The sequence below is a fragment of the Bombus flavifrons genome, chromosome 4, assembly GCF_040668555.2.
Source record: "Bombus flavifrons isolate JBK064 chromosome 4, iyBomFlav1_principal, whole genome shotgun sequence".
NCBI lineage: Eukaryota > Metazoa > Arthropoda > Insecta > Hymenoptera > Apidae > Bombus > Bombus flavifrons.
This window is the reverse complement of record NC_138445.1, coordinates 3099687-3124603: the sequence shown is the minus strand read 5'-3', so window position 1 is coordinate 3124603 and position 24917 is coordinate 3099687. Positions and strand designations below refer to the sequence as shown.

General features: G+C 34.3%; 1 protein-coding gene and 1 long non-coding RNA gene across 11 annotated transcripts in view; one reads left to right on the top strand and one right to left on the bottom strand.

Moving 5' to 3' along the window:
* The window catches only part of nAChRalpha4 (nicotinic acetylcholine receptor alpha4), a 369922-nt gene that overhangs the window by 177712 nt on the left and 167293 nt on the right, over nt 1-24917 (bottom strand). The gene's annotated exons all lie outside the window — the stretch shown is intronic.
* Nucleotides 21569-22048, top strand: LOC138179431 (uncharacterized). The gene is made up of 2 exons (XR_011173053.1): nt 21569-21650; nt 21914-22048. It is a non-coding gene; the product is annotated as an uncharacterized LOC138179431 (long non-coding RNA).

Here is a 24917-nt window from a genome sequence, read left to right as displayed (position 1 = left end):
ATATTAATGTTACATGTAAAATATTAAGTATAGTTATTTGCTTTGAAGTAAAGCAATTATCTTTCAATCAATTTACAATAATTTCGAATGTCGATATTTCATTATTTATTTTATTTAAAGTCGCATCGACTACCGTGGTTATTAGCGGCCGAATGTCAATATTGTTTCGTTAAAAACAAACAAACAAGCAACGTATATTAGTGAAAAATTGCAGTGCATTCGTGTTTCCATAATATTTCCCGCAAATATTTATTAAAAGGGAAATAATTTTCATAAAGCTTATCAAAAATGATTTGCAATATAAAGATTATATCATATAATCAATATATAGCATATATCAATATAAAGATTATATCATATTATGTGCATATTATGCTGTCTTCTGGTCGTGATAGCGATGTGTAGTAGCGTTGACGACGAATATGCGAGGTTCACGCAAATAACATTTGTCATGGCACAGTTATTTTCAAACAAAATAAAGCTCGCAAGAGTCAAAGGCTCGCTCAAGTACACTTACACAACAGTCGAAAAGTCAGTTCTACGTTCTATCGTTTACGTTCGCGAATATACAGAGATTGACATGAAAAGATATTACAAGATCAAAGATATTCAAATCGTGGAAACGAGGACAATGTGAATTTTTTCGAATCTACGCTACGAATTACAGTAAATAATTTCTATCGAATCAATTTAAGCTTATAATCGTTCGATTGTCTGGAGAATTTCACGCAATTTTAGGTAAAACTGCTTACGTTTTATAATATACAATTTTACAATTTGCAGCAAGAAGGTGAAACGAATGAAAGTTTTACATACAGTTACGATTTTCCAAGTATCGTGGTTTTTCCATCAAGAAAACTGCACCACTCTAAGGATGGTAATAAATTGCGTATACGCCTACAATATATTGCATAATACGTTAATATCTGTTTCTTTCGGATAAAACGTTAAATATATCCGGCGAATAACAGTGGCCAGTTGAACGTGGAAACCTATAAATCATTTCTCACAATGGAGAACTTCGACCGATGTTCGTTCTTTCTCGCGGATCGTTAAGTCTTGCCTCGTTTAACGAATCTTCACTACAGTTTCTCGTGCCTTTCGCTTCTCCCATGGTGTAAGATTAACAGCAGACATATACAGGGTGTCTCGGTAATTGTGGTACAATCGGCAATAGAATGATTACTACGTAAAAAAATCAGTCAAAAATGTGGAATAAAATGATTGCGTATGGCGGGTAATTTTCGAGAAAATCGGATTTGAAAATTTGTCAATTATACAGGGTGGTTGGTAATTGGTGGTACAAGCGGAAAGGGGGTGATTCTACGCGAAAAAAGAAGTCGAAAATATAGAATAAAAATTTTTTTTTTAATTTTTCCATCGAGACAACGATCTACAGTAAGATCCGTTATAACGTACCGCACGCGTACCGAGCGAAAATTCAAAGTCGATTTTCTCGAAAACAAAGCCTCAAACGAAAAATTTTTATTCTATATTTCCGACTTCTTTTTTCGCGTAGAATCACCCCCTTTCCGCTTGTACCACCAGTTACCAACCACCCTGTATACTTAAACTTTACTAACTGCAGACTAGACTAATTGTGAGTGAACGAGCAGCAGGAGCTTATGCTAAATATTAAAATAGAACTCTATTCGTCTCATCCAGAAGATTACGAAGAAAAAATTCGATTGATTTTTTATTCTCATCGTTATTTGTGGATTTTTCGCAATTTCCATAGAATATAAATAACTTTTTGTTTTTTGCATTGCAATGATATTTGTGCAATTATCAGCGACGTTTCTCCAATGGGATAAACAGCTACGTGCTACTGTCACAACATCGTTAAACCAATTTGCCGAATGTCAACGTGTGGACAAATTGTAAATACTCGAGAATAATATAAAAAAGAAACATGCTAAAACAAGTGAAAAATACGAAATAAAGTTTTCCCATAGTCACGCTTTGTTTCCGAGAGAATAGAGCTTGAACGCGTTTAGTCATGAACCAACCTGTTACACAAATTTTCAATTGCAAATTTGTTTTTCTCGGAAACAAAATGTCTTATGGACAGATTTTGTTCCACATTTTTCCACCTATTTTTTACTCATGGAATAACTTTCTGTCGATTATTTTCTCTTGTTCAGTTCGAAATTAATCAAGCCCAAGTATACCCGAAAAATCTTCAAATTCGATTTGAAGAAAGAGAGAGAGAGAGAGAGAAAGAGAGAGAGAGAGAGAGAGAGAGAGAGAGAGAGAGAGAGAGAGAGAGAGAGAGAGAGATGGATAACTTCATTTTCCGGACTTTCGATCTTGAAAAGGGCTTGACACGTAGTTGTGTCTACAAAATCACTATACATATACGCCATTATAATACTGTAGAAAATAATTCTCATACTTAAAATACTTGAAATACTTAAAATGCTCGTGACACGTGTCCGACTAGCTTCCTTCTCCTTTCTACTATTTTCCTCATACATCTTCCTTGCTCTTTTCCTCGCTCATCCTTCCGGTTAATTCCTTTTCTCTTCCAACTTCTCTGCACTCTTCCTCTTTCTGTCGTTTCTTTCCCTTAACCACACAATCTACATTCTTCTCCTCAGTTTTTAAGCAGAATTTCCTGACTCTATCCTCATTATCACGTCTAAATCTCGCTCGATTATCGCTTCCTTTAAATTCTTTCTTCAAAAATTCTGCTCTGCTTCCTTCCCCTAATTCCCTATATTTCTTTTTATATCTTCCCTCTATTATTCTTTCATATTCCTGTCTCTGCTCTGTCCCGTCCATCCATACTAGGGCTGAATCTGTTATCCTAAGCTCCCATAAAGTCTATGCCCTTCTCCTCATAAATAGTATCATTTTCTTCCTTCTTCCCATTTCGACTTTTCCTCCCCCAAATCTTATTCTATATTTTCCATACGTTTTCTTTCACACAGAATCGCCTGATTGCCGATCGTACCGGAGTTGCCGAGACACCCTGTACAACGACGCTGGCGCACATAGACTCGCGTGCAGGTCTCCTTCATCTCGCTCGCACTGTCGGCGAGAAATGGAAGCGGAATTGACAGTCTTCCTACTCTGGCTGGCAGAAAACCCTACCGAGATTAAAAGGAAACGAAACTATTGCGGAGGAGTCCCCCGTCACCTTAGATCCCGCGAGTCGTTTTCATCAGTGGGTTGAACTTCAATTTCACTTAACCTCTGACCTCCCTCTCCCTTCACTGCCCTCCTGCTCTCTTTGCTCTCACCCCTTTTACCGCCACTACGATTCTTCCACGCTTTTCACCGTCCTCTTGCTTCGTACCGGCCCGTTACTGTTTAAGCTGCTGTTGTTCCTCAGCCTCGCGGTATTATTCCTACAGCTTTCTTATTTCTTACTTTCTTGGATAATGGAAAAAGAGGGCTGCGAGAGATTTTGGTCGTTTTCGCCCGGTTTATTTTCCCCCTTCGCTTTGATGGACGAGCCGTTCGCGATATGAGCGTGTCCGTGTTGAACGCCGAAAGCTTTCAGCGAGAGATTGCTCGCAGAATTTTTCGGACCATGCCTATATATATATATATATATATTTCTTCGCTTGCGCCTGTTTCTGTGTAGGTAGAGAAATATCTGAGGCAATATATATTATGTCTTTATAGAAAACTTTCTGTCAGAATCAAGTTCATAATTATACTCTGGTTCATAGAGGTATTCGAACACCTGTGAAAACTTATTCTGCTTATATTATATGTTTTTCGCAAAATATCGTGACGTTGGTAGAGTTTGAAATGAACTCGAAAATGTATGTAAAAGTTACGGGGTATCTGTTGCAAGCATTCGCCTCACAAAGACCATAAAATTATTTAAACTCGTTATTGTTCGTTGTTCGTTTCGTAATCATCTCAAGTCGATTAAACTGCAGGGTCATTAGCGACTGTAGCACGATACTACTGGATACTGTAGAGATATTATACGTGAGAACTATGAGGAATGATGAAAATGATTGTACAGTTTTAGGTGGATCATCAAATTGATTGTTAATTAGAAATAAATTGTAAATAATGTTATGGTTGCGATATTACATAATTGCAATGCTTTTCCATCCAATGCATTGTATAAATTCTTTTTACCAAACTGAAAATATTTGAAGAACTTTAGTTATTCCAATTTAATTTGTTGTCATTTAGCATGATTAGCTTGTGCATGTATTTTCTCAGCATTTACCCTTGCAAACCTGTGTATGCAAAGAACACGTATATTCCTTCCTGTCCTATTTCTCCACTTCCTTCATTCGATTCAGCCAGTTCCAAAAGACATTGAAACATATTCGCTGTGAAAGTTGAGTGGATGTGCATAATCTGAGGAATTCTGTTCAAACGCTTCTCTTTCGCACCAACACTTTACACCCAGCGATCTTCAGTCGTACATTTATCACTCTGATATGCCCTTTGATTTCAGATTCACCACGAAAAATCACCATTATTCGTCCATGCTTCGTTACCTTCCTTTTTATTTCAGGTTTGCAATTGGATTCACACTGATGGCAAGACTTACGACTGTTAACTGTGCAACAGTTTGATAGCAGTTTTAAATATCTCCTAAATGTGTTTTTATGGAATTTGGTTACGTCTACCTCATGTAACTAGATTTATAATAAAATTCTGCTTTTGATTTCGTAACATTCATCGTAATTTTTTCAAACGCATTCCTTTCAACGTCTTTCTTTGAACATTTACGTAATACACTATATAATAATTTATAATAATACATTTATGTCATAGTACGAGCCTCACATATAGCAAATAGGTTACTGTTTAACATATAATTTAATTTGGTTACTTATTAACTTGTAGAAATATTTTACACTTATTTTTCTAGTTTTATTAAACCATTTTGAAATATTTACGTCCAAATAAACTGTATTGGGATATTCGTAAAATTTTTAGATATAAAATAGCGCTACTTTATAGAAATAAATAGATATTTCTACATTTACTTTTAAGAGCGAGTATAATTAAAATGATCTATCTGCTACACAAAGTTTGTCAAATATGTGCGTCATATTTCAAAAAGCAAACACATATTTCCTGCTCTTTAATAATACACATCAACATTTAGTTCCTTCTTTTATAGCAAACGCTGTATTATGTGATCAACGCCACACAGCTCTTTAAATAGCACAATACACACGTTAAGTTTTATACATTTTTGTAAATGTACTTCGGATATGGAAATCACGAATGGACCAACAGAAGTTTACGTATCGAAACAAAGTCACGTAGAGTCGACGAGCGAAGATAGGGAACCGTGTCGACTGACATTACGCAGCCGAGGCAATTTAAACTTGGAAAATTTGCAAACTGTATCACAGCCTAAGAAAGAACAAAGTTTGTTTAAGAGATGCCAACAACTTTCTCCGATAAAGAGTGAAATTTTGTTAGTATCGCGAGTACTTCTTCAAAAACTATCAGTGGTGTAGCATTACTTTCAAATGTTCGCACCTTGCTCGGTTAAAAGCGCACTTTATTATATCCTGATGCATACACTTTCTCTCGAAGAACATCTTTTCAATCATTTTTAAACAATTACTAATTTAACTTACAAAGATATTTTTCCTACACTTTGTGTAAGCATTATTTACTTAATTTAGTTTATTTTATTTCGACGTTTTCGTCAACTTAAGAACGAATCTAGTCTATGGAAGTGTAATAATAACAATGACGAATAAAAAAGTAAAAAATTTCCTAGATATTTCAAATTCAAACTAATATTTCATTTGCATACGGATATTTGAAAAATACAAATTAACTGTTTTGAATATCTACGATCGATCAGTGATATTGTTCTGATAAGAAGGCAAATTACTTCTCTACGAGTTGAAAACTGGTGAAGAGATTTTAAGATGGAAAACAAAGTTTCGGTGACAAAACAATTGACAAAGGAAAAAATAATTAATAATAACACGAATTTTCTAATAAAAGTCAACAAATAAATCAACATTTCGAAAAGAGCAAAAACTTTCAACTGATTCTTCTTCATTTACTTGAATCGCTGAAAAGGAGAAAAGGAAACCAGACACCAGCAATGTACAGTTTCATAACTAGCCACTTGTGGCTACTGATGTTTGCGACTACATCACGGTTCATTCGTCCGGACAAATGAAAATTATTTTTAAACAGCGAGGACGTCGTCTTTTTCCCCTCGAGAGCTTGCAACATGGACTTGTCTGACCTTTCAGGATGTGTTAAGTTAAGACACAGCCTCTCGGATATCCAGATGAGAAAACCTGGCTGAGAAAAAGATAGCTATCGCAGTCAAGCGACACTGTAGGGATTCCTTTTCAACGGTTATGAGCGGCCAATAGCGTGCAACATCGCAATGGGACCATCTTCTTAATGTTTTAAACGAGAACCTCGTAAGCACTGGTGTAACATAACTGCGAACTTCATGCTCACTCGAGTTTGTTCTCGTTTTGAATGAGTCGTTCGTCCACTATCGTACTATGTCTTATATTACGTACATTTTTTATTTTTATTATTATCATACATTTAATCATTCCGTGATTTATTAACTTATTATTACACATTTTTTTATTTACATTAAATTGGTCGTAGCTCTGTTTCGAATAAAAAAAATTTTCCCTATTGTAGGCTTTCGAAATGCCAATCTTAATATTAAAATAATAATATTAAAATATTAATCTTCTTAATATCTAATTTCCGATTACTTTAATATTTATATTTAATATTTTCTATTAATTCTCAATTAAATTAATAAATAATGGAAGATTAATAAATTCAATTGTAATGATCTTAATGGGTTGATGGAGTGGAGAAATTTAAATGAAGAGAAAGTATGTACAGAGTGTCTCAACTAAGTGGGTTCGCCTAAATATCTGTCTTCTATATCGTCGCATGAACTTCTCGCGACAAGACAAGTTCGGTTTAAAGTAAAGCAAACTTCTTAAGACAAAGTTGCGCCATTTCACCGGACACGTGTAACGGTGGAAAGACTTTTTCTCATAATATAATTCAAGCTTGCTCAAAATATAACTTCACAAAATAAAATATACCGAGTACAATAGCGTTCGAGAAGAAGTCTTTGTATTTTTGTATCTTTTCTGGATTTTAATTGAAAAAAAAACGTCATTGAGATTGCGGAAATTTGCTCAGCATCAGAGGAAGACGTTGCAATTCATAAAATCCGCAAATCTCGAAGGTTCTCTCCCTATCTTTTCTATTTTTCTCAATCTCTCAGATGTAGAACCCCAAAAAATTTGAAAGCTGAGAATTGGAGCAGCCTTTGAAAGAAAATCCTTCTCAGATACTTGAAACTTGTTCAACAGCTTCCATCAACAAGAGATTTCATACGACGTATATCAGGTGGAGTGTCATTGCTCAATAGGAAGCAACTGGAAAAAATTCATAGATTTCTCGGGCTGGAAGCTGTCTTCTTATCAATAATCTTCAATATCTTCAGATAATTTCAATATCTTCTAGTTCAAATATCCAAAAATATTGGAAAAGCATCACCAATTTTATTAACTTAAAACCATCATTATCCTTTTGAGGATTGACAACCGCCTGATGGAAGCAATTAATTTATAATAAACAACAAAATAATCATTTTCGAGAGTGAGATGAATTTTATTTCTCTGCAAAGTTTAATTAAACTCTAAATTATGTAGAAAAATCCTTAAATTAATTTATGCGAGTGCATTATAGATTCCGTAGAACGGAGTCGATAGATTAATTAATTTTAATTGAAAATTTTTGGCGCTAACTTTAAATATCGAATTAGAATTACATTTTGGAATAACTTCAAAATGTGCGTTTGTTTCTTTTCTTTTTTAACTTGTTAAAATAATTTTTCTTCAATCACAGGGTCGCAAGTTATTTGGCTATTATAAATATAAATGGAGGTCGCGATTGAAAGATAGTCGGGAAATACCGTTGTGCAAGAAAGAAAATGGGAAAGGAAGAAAATCGGGTTAAAATAGAAATCGAAAAGCAATGACGAGGGAGAAAAAAGTAATGTTGAAAAAGTCAAGAAGATTAACCAGAGGTAGCCTCGGGGGCTTCATTATAGCGTTGCCGACGAAGGTTTCGTTATCAAAAACAGTGACTTTTTTAACTGTGTTGGAGTTCCACAGGTGTTTCTAATGATTGGACACCGGATTAATAATCGATTTATCTTTGCGACTGAACAGATTGCTAGTTTCATATAATATGAACTCAGAGTAAATGTAGAGAAGCGGCACTACGCATTGTAAGTTATAGGATTTTATTCCAATTCTTTTACCAATTTATCGCTTGGTCATTTATTTATGATTCTCTGTTTTCAAATTTCATTTAATAAAAAATTATATTTCTGAATAACTATATTCATTCAGACATTTTCTAAAATATGAATCTCTTTCGCTGTTTATGACTCAACCCATTAAATATAGTCTCGTTATTTCTGTTCCTCGAAAGAACGTAGTGGATATGCGAAGGAAAGGAAATCAGAGTATTTTAAAGAGAGGCATTAATTCTTAGATTTTGCTGGCAAGATAACACGAATCGTAGTCAAGATCAGTAGAAGCAATCAGGTTTCATACAGAGTAGCGCGAGTCACAGAATAGTCAATATCACTCAGGCAATTAAATTTCATTGGGAATAGTATAAACCGCAACCCAGTCAAGATTTAGTGAAGCAATCGGGCTTCAGATAGCATAGTCACAACTGTAACGTAGTTAATGTCGGAGAAGCAATCAAGTTCATTCGGACAGAATAGTAAAAAGCTTTGAAACAACCGCTGTAGCAATTAAACACTAGAGTCATAATTAAACTTAACAAGCATACGAATGTACATTAACTATATTCGACAATTCGTAGTGCAAACGAAGTCAAGCAAATTCTATTGATTAAAGTAAGACAAAAATAATGAAATTACATTGGAGACTTCGTACTTGAGAAAGTTGAATTTGAAATTCCATCGAATTTTAAATTGATAATTTCTGAATTTAACAATTCGACGATAATTTCGAATTTGATAATAGTTTCGAATTTGCATCCGACTGATTTTTGATTAAATCCATCCAAATTCGATCTTCTTAAAAGCGAAGTTTTAACGAAATGAAAAGACGTAATTTAGTTTTATAATAAAGTGAATCAAATTAGCAATGACAAATTAAACATGCAATGGAACGAAAGAAATATTTAAATATATGGTTGACCTATACTCTTCTAATTTAGTGTGTATGTGTCTGTGTTTATGTGCAAGTCTTATGATTATTTTTCTACCCTGTAGTATAAATGGAAGTCACTGGAAAACCGGAAAGCAGACGGAAGGAAAGAGTTCTTCTTCTATTTAAATGTATATTTTATGTCTTATGATACATTTAAGAATATTATTCAAATATTAATCAAATTTGCTGCCTTGGTATTCAGTCAACAACGAAGAAATGTTTAATATATGATCATTTCCATAGTGTGTGTACATCGTATCTACATACATGTAGCTTGTGTCGCAGACAAAAAGAATCCGATCTAAAGAAATCGTGCCGTAGCACAAATTGGTGTCTTCCAATCGAAGTGATTGCCTGTGACTATATGTTCCCCAGGGAAATACTCGTGTCGTTACCTTGAAAATCCAGACTGTAGCCCTTGTTCACGGATTTCCAGCGCTGTGAACATACTATTTTTCAGTGACATGGGAGTTCAATTCCCTTGAAATTCTTCTCGTTAATCTTGTATGCAAATAGCAGCTGCTGCTGTAAGACACGAGAGAAGAGAAATGACGGAAGATCGATGGAACTAAAAATATTAATCGCAGAAAAATCATCCTGGTAATGATGCGTGAACGAAGTCGAGATAACAAACTTTCTTATGAACATTTCACTGACATTTTTATGAAATTTAAAAGAAATTGTATATAGATAAAATGGGAATCGAATATTCCTTAAAATTATGTCCACGAGTTATCATTCCAGGCGTTCGAAACACATTGCACATGTTTATTGCAAATTTTTATTTTTAATAACTAATTTAAAAAATGAATTCCAGCTATAGAAAATTGTTTTTGTTCACTGGATATTATAGCGAGTGCTTTGTCTTGGACATTTTATATATTTCTGTACATTGCGTGCAGCCTGAGTATTTTCGCGCTATTAAATTTCTCGTGAATCTATAAAAATCCATGATTTACTAATGATCTTCAAGAGAAACTTGTAAGTATCTCCACGATTTTATAATTATTATTATCAATATAGCTATATTTTGTCATTTGATTCAGGAAACAAAAGCGATTCGCTTGCTATAGAGTCAATTAAATAATAAATTTATATATGCAATTAATGTGCTCACTGAGTCGTTTAATGATAATTAATTATAAGCTATTAAGCGAATTTGTGGATAGATTACGTACATTTCCCATATAAATTTCCAAAAAATTTGTCAAACTGTTTCATCACCTTGACATCTTACAAACTTTTTACAGTTCGAAACTAAAAGCTCTACGAACTAAAAAATTAGGTGATCAGTTAACCACGTGTACTGTCTATAAACAGATCAACTCGATTTCCACTTAAAAAGATGTCAGCACAACTCTCGATGCCTATTTTTCTTTCACACACAATTTTCTAAACTTTTATTTAACTTGCTCCATGTTCCAACTTCTATTTAATCTTACTTTATTCTTCTCTTTTCGCACAGCGTTTCCAGCACTTCACCCATCACTGCTACTTTCTGTTTCTCTGTTGCCATTAAATTCCTGCATTACTTTAACAGAAAATCCGAATATCTTACCAACTTTACGCCTAGAACTACCTCTCCCTTCTAAATCTCCTCTGTTCAAAGGAGGAGTTAGCTTTATTCCGGCGTTCGAACGAATCAGTCTAACACTCAAGTAAACAAGTCTAATTCCGAGAGCCGGCCGATACAGTCGATTCTATACAACTGAATAAATCTCATTCTGGGAACAGTAGTCGTAGTCGGCCAATCTATTTATCGTAAAACAAGTCGAGTCTTGCATTCGAAGATTGGGATTTATACTGTGGGGCTATAGGAATTCCTTTAGACGATTTTCTTGTAAATTGGACCTCGATATTTTCTCCAGTTTAATCTTACGACGTAGCGTTCACGCAGTTGAGCGTTAATTTCTAATTATCGCAAACTTTAAAGTAGTAAATTTTGTTGAGGAAATATTAGGTTGGTATGATCATTAGTTCCTACATGTTAAGTTGGTACAACTGCTAACAACGCTCCTTTGTCTTTGGTGTCGGCCACGTGTTAATTATCTGAGTGTATCCGCTGTGTTCATATGGCTGTATATGGTGGTACGTGGTGGAAATACAGAACATAAAAACTGAATCTGTGTGAATCAATAAATATCAAACTCCAAAACCTATTTAATAACAGATTTCTTGTATAAATAGTTATCCCTTGCGCATTAGGTTGATTTTTATTCGTATGCAATAAAAACTTTACTTCTTTCCTTGATTTTGTTTCATAGTGACTTGTAGTTACTATTTAGTGATAGTAATTGGTTATCTTCGTTGGACAGAGTAATGAAACACAGCTCACGAAGTATTTGAACATTTATTTTGGTGGACATTTAGCAATATATTATGTGTGTTGTAGGATCTGCAGAATTTTGGGAGAGATTTCGTTGCTGTGAAATCATCATTTACATATATTGGAACCGATTCATAACTTATGAAATATTTTATGGAAAAAGACACATTTTCTGGAGAAAGTTTGCAATATAAATAATTATGATATAGTGCCAATGATAGTTGCTCCAGATATATTTAATTTTTCGAGTTCCATTTACAGATATAGGTAATTATTGAATATTTGATATTTTGTTACCATATTTTACTATGTCAGTTTAACTATATATAACATATACAATTATACGTGCAAAATGCTTCAACGTAAATTGCAACTCTGAAGTGCAGCAGGAAATTTTTTTTGCAAGTATTTACATTTAGACAGTATCGTTTAAAATATTTATGTTGGTGTCACAGATAATAATTTTCTAAAAATACATTATACCTTTCGTCTACAGCAATATTAAAATAATTCATTTCTATGAAGTTTATTATATTTTCTGTTGTTATTTCTATACTCAGAGGTAAGATCGGAATAGTTATTATTTTATTGAATGGATAAATCTATCACACCGTTTTAAACCAAAAAAACCTTTATTGCACGCGCTCACAAAAACTAGGAATAAAAACAAAAAGGCATCTTAAGCCTTTCGATTAAATCTATCGATTGTAACTAGGATCATCCTCTAGTTACTATTTCTTATAACTAACGCATCTGCATATGGATGGCGAGCAAGAACTCACGTTGTCATTTTCAACATTTTCCCTATATTCTTTTTATTTGTATATATTGTGTAATTTATAATGTATATAATTATAATATATATACAATACATATATATAATTCATTTCTATGAAGTTTATTATATTTTTCTTACATACTTTTTATTTGTATATAGTGTGTAATTTATAATGTATATAATTATGATATATAATAATAATATATAATATTTAATATCGTAGTATTTGTATCTAATTTCCTTAACTTTATCTAAGTGCACAGTATCTTAATCGTAGTATCTGAACCAAAAATGTTTTCACGGTATTGTGGTAATTTTATTTTCTTCCGCTATTACCAGTAGACAAATTGTTATTGCGAGCAAACCGTACAATCTATCCGATGATAAATATGAGCAATGAATCGGACCATATGCGATACCCTTTATGCATCCACACAGCAATAACTATATATGCGGTACTACATTAATTTAAGCTTTTTCTATCTGTGTTTGCTGCATCAAATTTATCGTTCTATATTTACTGATTTACTCAATTTCTCATACGTTTTCCGGAAATACTGCGCGCGTAAAACGATGTTCCACGATACCGAGAAGGCGATTAACTAAGGACGAAGGCGTGTCTTATTGTATACTTTCATATGTAAATATTGATCATTGTTTGTAACTAATTTGTAGCTTAATTTGTTTATAATTAAACTATTTTCTAATTAATTGTTTGTTTCTAATTGTAAGTGCATTAGTATAATTACATTTTATGTATATTAGTATAACTTACATTTATAATATTATGTAATGTTGTAAAACGTATTGTTATAATAAATTGTATACTATACTGTAAATTGTAAAATGTATACTCGGATGCATACGTTTTTCTTTTCAAGTGCTATATGGAAGCGTTACATTAATTAACAATTAATTAGTGATTACAATTGCATTCACCTCTTTTCACTTGTTCTTTCATTAATCCGAGTACATTGATATTATTTCCTGTCGTGACCAGATTTGGGAAGTTCGTCGTTTATTAGAATTTATTTTTTTACAGACATATTAATCATTTCCATTCGTAGATTCCATGGCATAGATTTTAATGTGTTCTTATCGACTTTCGTAAATAAGGTTTAATGTTCGATTTACGATTCTTTTCTACGAAATATCCTACGACTATCTATATCATCTATTGCCATAATCATAATCGTTTCCTCAATACCTGGCACGAGATAAGGTGCCGAACATGTGTCGTTAGGCTTCATGGCCACTATGTCCCTGACGTTGAGGCTATCCTGCATTCATCCCTATAGGGAAGTTTATCGAGTCTCAGGAATATTATGTCATAGTAGTTTGATCGATTTTTAAATGTTAGCATGTTGTTGAAGGGCGATGTGAATAGGCATTTTTTATTTTTCAAACTTTCTTCGAAGACGGATGAACATTGTAGTCTCGGACTGCATAGTTGGCATGTTCATTGCTACTGTCATGATTGTTATTCACCTTAAGAATCGAGCATAAAATTGCTTTGAATAGGCGCATGAATATTTCGCACATTTTCCAAAAAATTTGCGGAAACCGAGACTTTGTCTATTCGACGGTATATCGTTGACGATGTGTTAGTAACCAGCAATCAGAATGTGATATGCAATTTTTTAATTTTTTGTTTTCATCTTATTTTGGCTTATAGAAGCGCTCTTCAAAATTCCTATCATCTATTATCAAACTTGTTGTATATTGGGACGAAACATTCGAAAAATTAGAGGAAAATTCAATTTCAGTTTTAAGAGATTCTTCAAGAGGCTTTTTGCTAATACCGATATTCTTGTGCAGATAAAAATATTGGTTTTTGTAAAGATGTTGGTTGTAGGTAGATGAAGACTTTGAACTGTTAGAAACTTTTGCAAATGTAATGTACTACAATGTTAAATAAAATACAAATGTTTTCATCATTGATATGAATGGAATATATTTTTGAAGCAAATGAAACATATTGACAATTTATTATTTTGTTGCTCAGAATATTACAACGTTAGATAAAACAATGCTTCCATCATGGACATAAATGAAATACATTTATGAAACAAATATAACATATTGACAATTTATTATTTCGTTGTTCAGGATATTACAACGTTAGATAAAATAATGTTTCCATCATGGGCATAAATAAAATATATTTTGGAAACAAATAAGACATATTGACAATTTATTATTTCGTTATTTGCAATGTTACAGCGTTAGACAAAATAATGTTTTTATCATTGATATAAATAGAATATATTTTTGAAGCAAATGAAACATAGTGACAATTTATTATTTCGTTGTTTGCAATATTACAGCGTTAGATAAAATAATGTTTCCATTATGGATGTAAATAAAATATATTTTTGGAAGAAATACGACCTATCGACGATTTTATTATTTCATTGTTCGCAACTTTCCACGGACAATTATATGCCGAACCTTTTATCCGTGCACTCGTTTCAGTAAATTTGTTTCCATATCTAGAGGAAGAAAGCGCGGGCGTGAATTTCAGGCCGTTGATCGATTGGCAAAGGAAAAGTTTGAAAAAGTAAAGTTTAAAAGTAGGAAGGCGAGCTTGAGAGCAAATTGAGATGTTAGCCTAAAAAGGACGAATAAAAAATTCCCCTAGTTACGTCGTAATTAAGAACCCTTGTAATCGACATCGCTGCTTATACTAATGACCAGCGAGACTCGCAGATAATTGAAGGAGAAGAAAATAACGAAGAAAAAAGAACAAAATTCTATCACATTTTGGCGATATCACAGCCAAGTCTGAAATTAGGTCAGCGTGTACCACATTTCAGATTTTTATATATTATTATTAGACTGCGGACTTTTATGCAAATTTATATCTTCGAGGATATCATTAAAGAAAATAGAATCTTGGAGGAAAATTGTTTTACCTACTAAATATCATAAAAAGCACTATACTTTAGACGTTTTATATATTTTTCGTGCCACGCGCGTTCCGCGTAATTTTGCATAATTTTATATAAACTCGTAAAAATCCGCAGGATAATTGCTATAAATAAGATACAAACAGTTTATCTGCTAAAATTCTCACTATTTTATGCATACTTTTATTCGATATTTGTTCAATAGTTGTTTAATTAATTATTCATTTTGCGCTCAAATTTATTCTATATAATATGTATATAATAAATTTCCCCTCTATACGTAAATAAAATATATCCATGAAAATGTTCTATAATAAATATCCAAATACTTTCTTGAGTCGCTGTACATAGATTTCACAACTTTTAATTCTCCTGTCTCGCAAAACCAACATTTTAAAAAACATTCGATGCGTCTCATTCAATTAACGCTACACTGTTTTGCGATAACGTATCGTGTAACGGTTCAGTCACGAAATAAATGCAGGTTGATCGTCCTCAGTGGCTCCTTGGGCGTAATCGCAACCCAAAATCTATAGCATGAAAACGAAGTAATCTCGAGCACACAAGACCCGTACACACCAATGTCCAATAAAGGATATCTCTGGATTCCCACCGAGCCACCAAGATATGGCAGGAAACGAGGAAGCTGACGAAGCTAGCAGAGAAGCCATCTCGTTATCATTTAAAACCGAGCTCAGTATACCATCTAATGATATTAAGAAATCTATTAGACAGAAATTATACTCGAAAAGTGGCAAGAGAAATGGACTACCAAAAATTCCACAAGATCACCATACAATAGAAGAGATCGAGTTAAGTTATTCCGACTGCTAATTGGACACACAAGACCGACGTACAAATTTCTATCGCGAAGAGAAGCTCCTTTGTGATGCGAAGCTTGCGACCTATTACTCACAGATAATTCTAGAACACACAGAATCGGATGAAACATCAGGCAACTTGAAAATCCCTCAGCAACTCAAGGAAGTATTCAGTGCGGAACAAAGTAGACAAAACTTGCTGGAAGTTGTCAAATCGAGAGACATATGGAACAAAATATAGACATAAGCAATAGCGTCGTTAATGGCTGTGTTTTATCGATACGACGTTAAAGAGTGGAAGAAGAGGAGATACGGGTTGGCCTTAAAGGCAGTCCGAGAAACCCTTTAGGCGAACTGTAACCGTTCGCAGATACATCAGGGATCAATACGGACGATTTCCTTTGTAGGTATAGGTGTAACACGGAAACGCCACTATTCCCCGTACTTGCTCAGAGATAAACGGAACTAAATGTTAAGTGTATTGGAAAGACTGCAGGGTACAGGTATATCGGATCATTTGGCCGACGACGAAGAAACAGTGGAACACAGGTTTCGCTCATCGATGGAAAACTGGCCGCCTGCTTTCACGAGTATAAATTTTTCTTACGGGCCGAGTGAGCGAGCGTATTGGCCTCGATTCTAGTTGGCGATTTATATCCGGTGATCTGCGGGCTACACGGTCCCAGTTGCCAGTGTCTCCAAGTGGCACACTTTTCTATATTTACGGTTATCTATGGTACGCCAGCGAAATTCTTTAAGCGACACCTTCTTCGTTTTCGACTGCCACGTTATGGTTTAGCCGTTGCAGCATCGACCATATAAAGGAATATATGTTTTTTGAACGTTCCAGACGAGAGTGTTTTATTGACTTCGATGCTACATACGATATATGGTAGAACGAGTTAGTATGAATGATTCAACTGAAATAACTCCTTACTTATAGAAAATGTTTTAGCAGAAGATATTTGCAGTGAAATTTATCGTATTCGAGGGACTTGATCTGGTGAATGTAGCTCGATTTTTTAATACCTTGTATTTTTTTTAGGCATCAAGGTGATCTAGAGTTTTGTAAATGTAGAAATTACTAACCTACTTATACCGAAAAACAATTAGTTTAGCAGACATTTTAGCTTCAACTTGTCAAATTTAATGTTTGAGTAACTGTCTAATTTTAATGTTTAATGTTTGAAATTTAATGTTTGGAAAACAAGTTGTTATTTTCATTTTAATTTCAGACATTTTTTGATAAAGTCAATAGGCGACGAGTTATTTCACGTGGTCATTTTTACTGACTCAGTTTTAGAACGTGAACACATATTTGCCAGGCAAATCTCTACGTCGAATGAAGTTGAAGAAAAATTATGGTCAGATTTCTTGTACCATTTAACCCCTGACTTTTCCATTAAGATCCAAATTGTAGATATTTGCAGCTTCATAATCTTGCGAAGATAATTAAAAAAGTAGAAGTGGAAAGTAGATCTTTCTGTATTAAATATTGTAATGAGTATTGCACGTTGGTACAATTTTATACTGTAAATCTGTGTATTTCTGCACAAATTCCAATCTAAGATTAATTTCCCAATTACAAATTAACAAACATACTATAATACGTAGAATTCTTGATGATTACATGGTTTTTCTTTATCTAATTGTTATTAGTATTATTGTGTTCAATTCTACCCGTCACAATATCGTTGTGACATCCGTTTCGCTAGCTCTTTTCTCTCCCATTACGTATATGCGTATAACGAACGAGGAAGAATAAGAGAGGAGCAAGCGAGCGAACAAAATCGACATGCAAACAGACACAGACATAATAAACCGATCATAGATATAATAATAAGAAGAACAGATTTACAGATACAATACGCTGAACGTTACGGGAAAGTGCCGCCTTCGAAATGAAAAATCTTACTTTTCTGAGGCCCTCACTCCGCTCACATCGAACTTGTTAAATTATAGGAATCATTGGAATTATTAAATCGTAATAAAAAATTATTACATTATTATAATATAAAAATTATACGTACATTAATACACAAGATACTACACGGAAAGATGATAAGCTGTGTATTACAAGTATATTACAAATTTGCCTATGAGTGGAACATTTGTAGTCACATTAACCAACCTATAATTACAGATTTGCCTATGGGTGGAACATTTGTAGTCACATTAACCAACCTATAATTCTGCCTATAATAAGCACAATATCTTCAGGTTTCTGTAAACTGCCCGCGGGTAAATTAATTTTCGTCAATGGGGCAAGTTAATTTCGGCAAATGGTGCGACACTACGAGGCAAAATAGAATCGCGTTTCTGACAGTAATTAAACAACGAGGCTAGAACGGGCCGCGTCGTCCTCTTGCTTGCAATCTCCTGGTTCCAGTCAAAGGGACCCCGTGTCGCGTTCTTCGTCGCTAATCAACATGGACGTAATTAATCACCTACCCGGTACCGACGACGGCAAATTCGATTTTCACGCTGCAAGCAGATTTAATTTCAGGTTATCCGTTTTCGAGAACAAGGGTTGGATAAGAGGGCAGAATCTGCGACACGGTCCTCGCACGTCTCGTCATCAGACCGACGCGATGAGGAAGTTTTACCAAGTATTCGGTAAGGAAAACTTCGAGAGCAGGTTGCTGAGGCAGGCGAAAATCGGCTCTTACGTTTAAAACGAGAGCAATCGGGGCTAGAAGCAGTGGAAGGGTAGCAAAGAATGAGGCCGCCGCGAGGCCAGGAAAGAGAAGGAAAAAGGCCGTCCTTTTGGATATCTCGTTACCTCGGTTTCGCTTCGACGTTCCGTCTCAGCCAAGGTTATGCGGCAAAGGGTGGATTGAAGAGGAGCCAACACACAAGAGAAAGGAGGAAAAAGAAAAAGGAAGGAGGTGAGGAAGGGAACGAGAGGAGGCGACACCAACCGAAGGTGAGGTCGAAAGAAGCAAAAAGTGAAGAAAAGGGCGGCTGATTTAGCAGAGAGTGCACTCTACACTGTACAATGGGTCGATGCTACGGTGCTATGCGATATTCTAGTCCACTTTTTTTACAGGTGTGGCCGTATTTTCACGTATCTATATTCTACAAGCACGTGAGCTGTCGTACGTTGCCCACTGTACATCCTTGTTCATAAGTATTAGCATCTTTTTGAAATCTGAAGTAAACCAAGATCATTAGGAAACTATAAAAATTTTGTAACTGTTTTATTTCACACGTGTGATCCATTCAATATTGTAATAATAATCTCGTCAATTTGATGTAACACGATTTTAATTGTCTATTATTATTGTTTATAAATTCTAACAGAATTAATCGCTATTTGTCTATATGCATGTTACAGATTATTTCAAGATAGACAAGAATTCAGATCTTAAATAGACTTCATGGAATATTCTTGACGTTCATGTTGTTACAGTATTTCTTTTCATTTGTCTCCATGTACGCTACAAATCATTTGAGAATACGGATCCAAATCTTGAATAGACTCATTGAAATGTTCTTGATGTTCATATCATTATACGTAGTTCTTATTTGTTTCCGTGTATGGTACAAATGATTTTATAATACAGATTCAGATTTTGAATAGATTTCTTGCAACATCCTGCATTATTTTTTTTAATAGAATATAAATTAGGAAAGTGTTGGATGTCGACATGTAATCATTTTATAATTTACTATGATAGCTATAACAATTATTTGTATATACCTTTTGTCTTTTAGCGAAATTCTTCTATTCTACATATCATTTTCATGTAATTTTTATAATCATAGAAAATTACTAAATCGTAAGGAATTTAATTATACTTGAATCTAATTAATTCATACGAATATGACATTATAAATACAACTATGTGCAAATAGCTTTTGTGGCCACTGTATATTTCTATAATTCTTCCAAATAATCTTAATAGATATATTAGGTTGTTCGAAAAGTTTCTTTCGTTTCATAAGGTGACAATAGATGAACAACAATTTCTATTTTATATTATTTTACCAAATCAGGTGTGAAACATTTCGTCCTATTTCTATTATCATGTTCATGCATAATTCAATAATTTCAATAATATAAAACAAAAAACATTGTGCGTCTATTATTTCCTTATAAAACGAAAGAAACTTTTCGGACAATCTAATGCCTTGTGTAAATATAAAAATTCATGGAAACTAATCGTTAACCAGATATATAGCTTACATTAATTATTACATTTTATGTGAAACCAGGTATTCTAATACTTTTACTGTAATACTGTAATAGTGTAATACTTATGGACGGGAGTGTATATCGTACTTCGTATATACGCGTGACTGTACTCGTGTCCGTATTTCGTATGCATGTATACATATATTCATGTGGTGGTCTTCTATTTCACCTCGTTTACTTCCAGTCGAAGGCGAGTCTGCTTTTGTTCTCCTTGTCGCTCGCTTTCTACTCTCATAAAAGGCTTACTTGGCGAATCTAATACACTCTGACCTCTTCGACCGATTGTCTGCCTCTCTGTGTTACGTCCGCCAGAAGGAAACAGTCGACCGTGTTTTGCAGTTTCAAAGTCGTTTGTTCACGAGTTACATCTATTCTTCTTTCACGAGAAAGGAGATCAGCTTCGTGCTTTTTCCTCGCTCAGATCACACAGTTATTCCACGAATCGCCTACTCATGTTCTAAATGATTGCGTTGCTTGTTTTTCGACATTCTTTTTCCCATTGACATTTTCGTCAGTATGTCGAATAATCGTTCCAGAATTTATACACTTACTTCTCAGAATTATTCGCATTTATTCTACGACTATATCATTGTTTTTACATCTTACTACCACGTTGGTCATATATGACCCGCCACGGTTTCTCCTGCGACGCCACGGAGGTCATTGATGACCGGAGCGCTTGAACTTCTTACAATTATAAAAATTGAATGAAAATCGACAGTTAGGGCATTTGGAATATAACCGATAAATAGAACATACTTTGAAATAAAAAGTGCCCCATTGAACAATTAAACATTTTTATTAGAACGTCAATAAAAGAAAAGTGAGAGCAAATCTTGCATCTAACGGTGCACTGTGTTTGCGTCAATATCTTTGAGGGATAATCTACGAATATTATTATAAACACACCTTAGAAAATAATCGTAAATGCTGCTTTATAATCATATAATTGAAGTCAGAAGTGTGCACATACCTTACTATTATACAGGGTGGTTGGTAACTGGTGGTACAAGCGGAAAGGGGGTGATTCTACGCGAAAAAAGAAGTCGAAAATATAGAATAAAAATTTTTCGTTTGAGGCTTTGTTTTCGAGAAAATCGACTTTGAATTTTCGCTCGGTACGCGTGCACTTTATCACGTCTCGTTATAACGGATCTCACTGTAGATCGTTGTCTCGATGGAAAAATTAAAAAAAAAAAGAAAAAATAAAAAAAGAATTTTTATTCTATATTTTTTACTTCTTTTTTCGCGTAGAATCACCCCCTTTCCGCTTGTACCACCAGTTACCAACCACCCTGTATATACAATGAGCAAATACTGTTTACTAATATCTTCTACACCCTTCAACAATATATTCTGGACGTTTTGCTTGCGACGAAATAACGAATGCGAATGGTTTGTTGAAATAAACTGTTGTTATTTCTGTATTCAGAGGTAGGATCATATTAGCTGTTATTTTATTCTTTGGATAAATCTATCACACTGTTCTGAGCCGAAAAAACTTTATTGCACTTTCTTAGATGGACTAGGGATAAAAACAAAAGAATATCTAAAACCTACCGATTAAATCTATCGATTGTATCTAGAACTATCTTCTAGTTATTATTTATTGTAACTAGCGCATCTGCATATGGATGGCGAGCGCGAACTCACGTTGTTATTTTCAACATAAACGAAGCCTTGTTATAATATGTCGCTATCAACTGTTATCAAGGCGTCACGGTGGTCACCCGTGACCACTAATAAGATAAACGGTCCATTGGGGAAGAATGTTGTCTTATATCATCAATTTATTATTATTTTACAATTATATGCTTTGAATAATAAAAATATTCCCATGGTGTCCTGAGCGAAACATGTGATTTCGGCGTGGCAGTCAGTGTTAAACGATGGTTCAATCGTATTATTAGTAGTATGTTCTGACTCTATTTGCGTGTATAATTATTTTTATAAGCATTTTCTATCATATAAGATGGCTTTATGAATGAATCCTGTTTGTTCGTTCAAAATAATTGCTATGGTTATCTTCTCTCAGCTAAATATATTATCCATTACCTTTACTTAATTTTCTATTTGAACCAGAAATACTATTAATTTTTAAATTAGTGGTATCAGATTTCATGAACCGTCACATGAATGATCCAACATTTATAATCTCTTCTAGACGTTTCTCTTATTTTTAGCACGTAGATAAATAGACGTCAACCATAGTCTGACAATGAAAGTCTAATTTCTATTCTAAATTTTTTTAGCATTCAATACGTTGTTTCATGCGTTTGCATTGCATGTGCGTCATAGCAAATTCCTTTCTCCTCTGTTTTGTGTAAAAATAATCGACGCTAGAACAAAATTTAACTGGCGGCATTGGACAGTCAAATTCAATCTTTGAAGACTTTATATAATTTACAAATTAATACTTTACATACACCAATCTATTATTCGTTCCTACAATTGCATCCTATTTTTACATGTCATCCAAAGAAATATCTTGTTCGCTTGAATAACATAATGAGTGGCACAGGCCAGACAAGTTCGATCTTGGAAGAGATAATACTTTCCATAGATCAATCTATTCGTTTCTAAAATTGCCTGCAAATTCTGCGTGTTTTCCCCAAAAATATCTCGTCCATTTCAATAACGCTAGGTAAGCCAATAAGTTCGTACGGCAATCAAACAGTGCTTGCAGTATTTTTCTTTTTATGCGGAATGATTGGAATCTTTATGAACGTGGGATTAGAGAACTGCCCGAGAAATGGGGAAAGATTATAAGTCAAAAGGGACAATAAATTATCGAACAGAGATATCTTCCTTCATAAAATAAATCGCCTTCTATAAAAGGGCGATATTATATAAAATACCGAAAACACATAAAAGAGACATTGGCGCACGACAAATAAATTGTACGTTCGCCGAGTGTCTGTTCGCAGGATACCGATCTCGACATACGTATTCGTCTCGTGGAAAGTTTTCAGCGATTACGAGGGGAATTCTTGGATCTAGCTCTCGAGGGAGAGTACCCAAGTTCGGGCCGATACGGAGTTACAGGCGACTCGAGGAATAATGCACGAAGAGCGTTCTTCTTACTGCACCGACGAAAGCTATTTTGCTTCCATTCGGCGAAGTGTGTGGCTCTCGCGAAGGTTCGTCGATACTCCAAGTCGAAGATTTTCCGAATGATCGGCCAGCTAGGCCGAACACAGCGCGAGAGCGAACATCCAATGGAATTCGAGATTCCTCTCGCACCGTTCTTTTTCCTTCCGTTTTCACTCAGCGCGCGACGACACGCCGTTTCGTTTTCAATTTCAGAAGAGTCGCGACGGATATGGTGGAACACCGTCATACCGGAGGCTGCTACAGGAGTGTGAGGATTACGAGAATGAACTCTATTTTCAACCCTCTATGAAATATTCCTACTGGCAAGAGAATATCTTTTCCCGCTGCTCGTAACAACGGAATCGCGGTTTTATTGTTTCCCTCGGTAAAAATGGCTGCAATTATATTATGCTGAGAATTTCTGCGATCCACGACACAACTGTGACAGAGGCTTTCACGAAATGACTACGCGGAGCAAACGTGAGCAAAAGTCTACGTTTGTTGACGCCTTATAGACTGATCGTTTCATAGAAGATATTTTAATATGACGTATCGTTATTGGTCACGTTTATGGCATCAATTATGTGCAAAAATATGTCATCTTTTAAAAACACCAGAGTCGAAAAGTTTTATACGCAAACAATAGAGTAACTGATATTGTGATATTGTTGAGGTTGACTGATAGAGGAACGCGTGGATGAATTTGTAATAGAAAAATATATTGAAGTAAGTATAGGTATAAGTACAGGTATAGTGTATGCTGATCCAGATCATCACTGTCTCAGTGTTACAGTACAATAGAATATGATAGGGAGCACGTTCAAACATTTATAGCAATGGATATTACCAAAAATGTCAACCTTGGTATGTAACCTCTAGCTGATGGTTACAAGAAACAGCAATAGGAATCTATTTATAGCTCTTTTTTTTGTAGACCTCGTAACCCAAAACAACATACATATTGAAAGGCACAATAATATGGACCCTCCTTGTTTTTAGTTTTTTTGCTTCACTAAATTCTATTTTCTACGCAACAACGGTGTCCAGGTCATGGATATACAAAAGAAAAGGTGTAGAGTTTTTCTTAAAGTAATTACTTCAAAAGATATCTTCAGGAATAGACAGATAGCAATAACACGTACTTGATTCCTGAGATAAAAAAAGAAACAGTTAGACTGTATGGAACTAATTGACAGTATATTTAATATTTGACAGTTTATCTGTAAAGGAATGAGATCTCTATAATCCAATTTGAAGATCGTTTTAGCAATTAATAAAATGGTTTCTTAAGGCGATAATTGAGTTGTTATTTAGATATTTCTCAGGCTCTTTCAATTATTTAAGCAAACTGGTATGTATTTGTAGTTACGTCAAAATTGCAATCAAAAATAAAATTCTACTTCTATTCTTCTAAAATACTACGCGATAGATAAGATACTGTATTGATAAAGTCACAATTTTGATACCCACTCGCAAGTTAAATTGCCTAAATTTAAAGATTTTAAGAAGATTTTAAGAAGAGAAGAAATTAGGACAATGCAAATTACTCTTTGAAGCGGGCGATTACAACGAGGAACATCGAGAAGGCA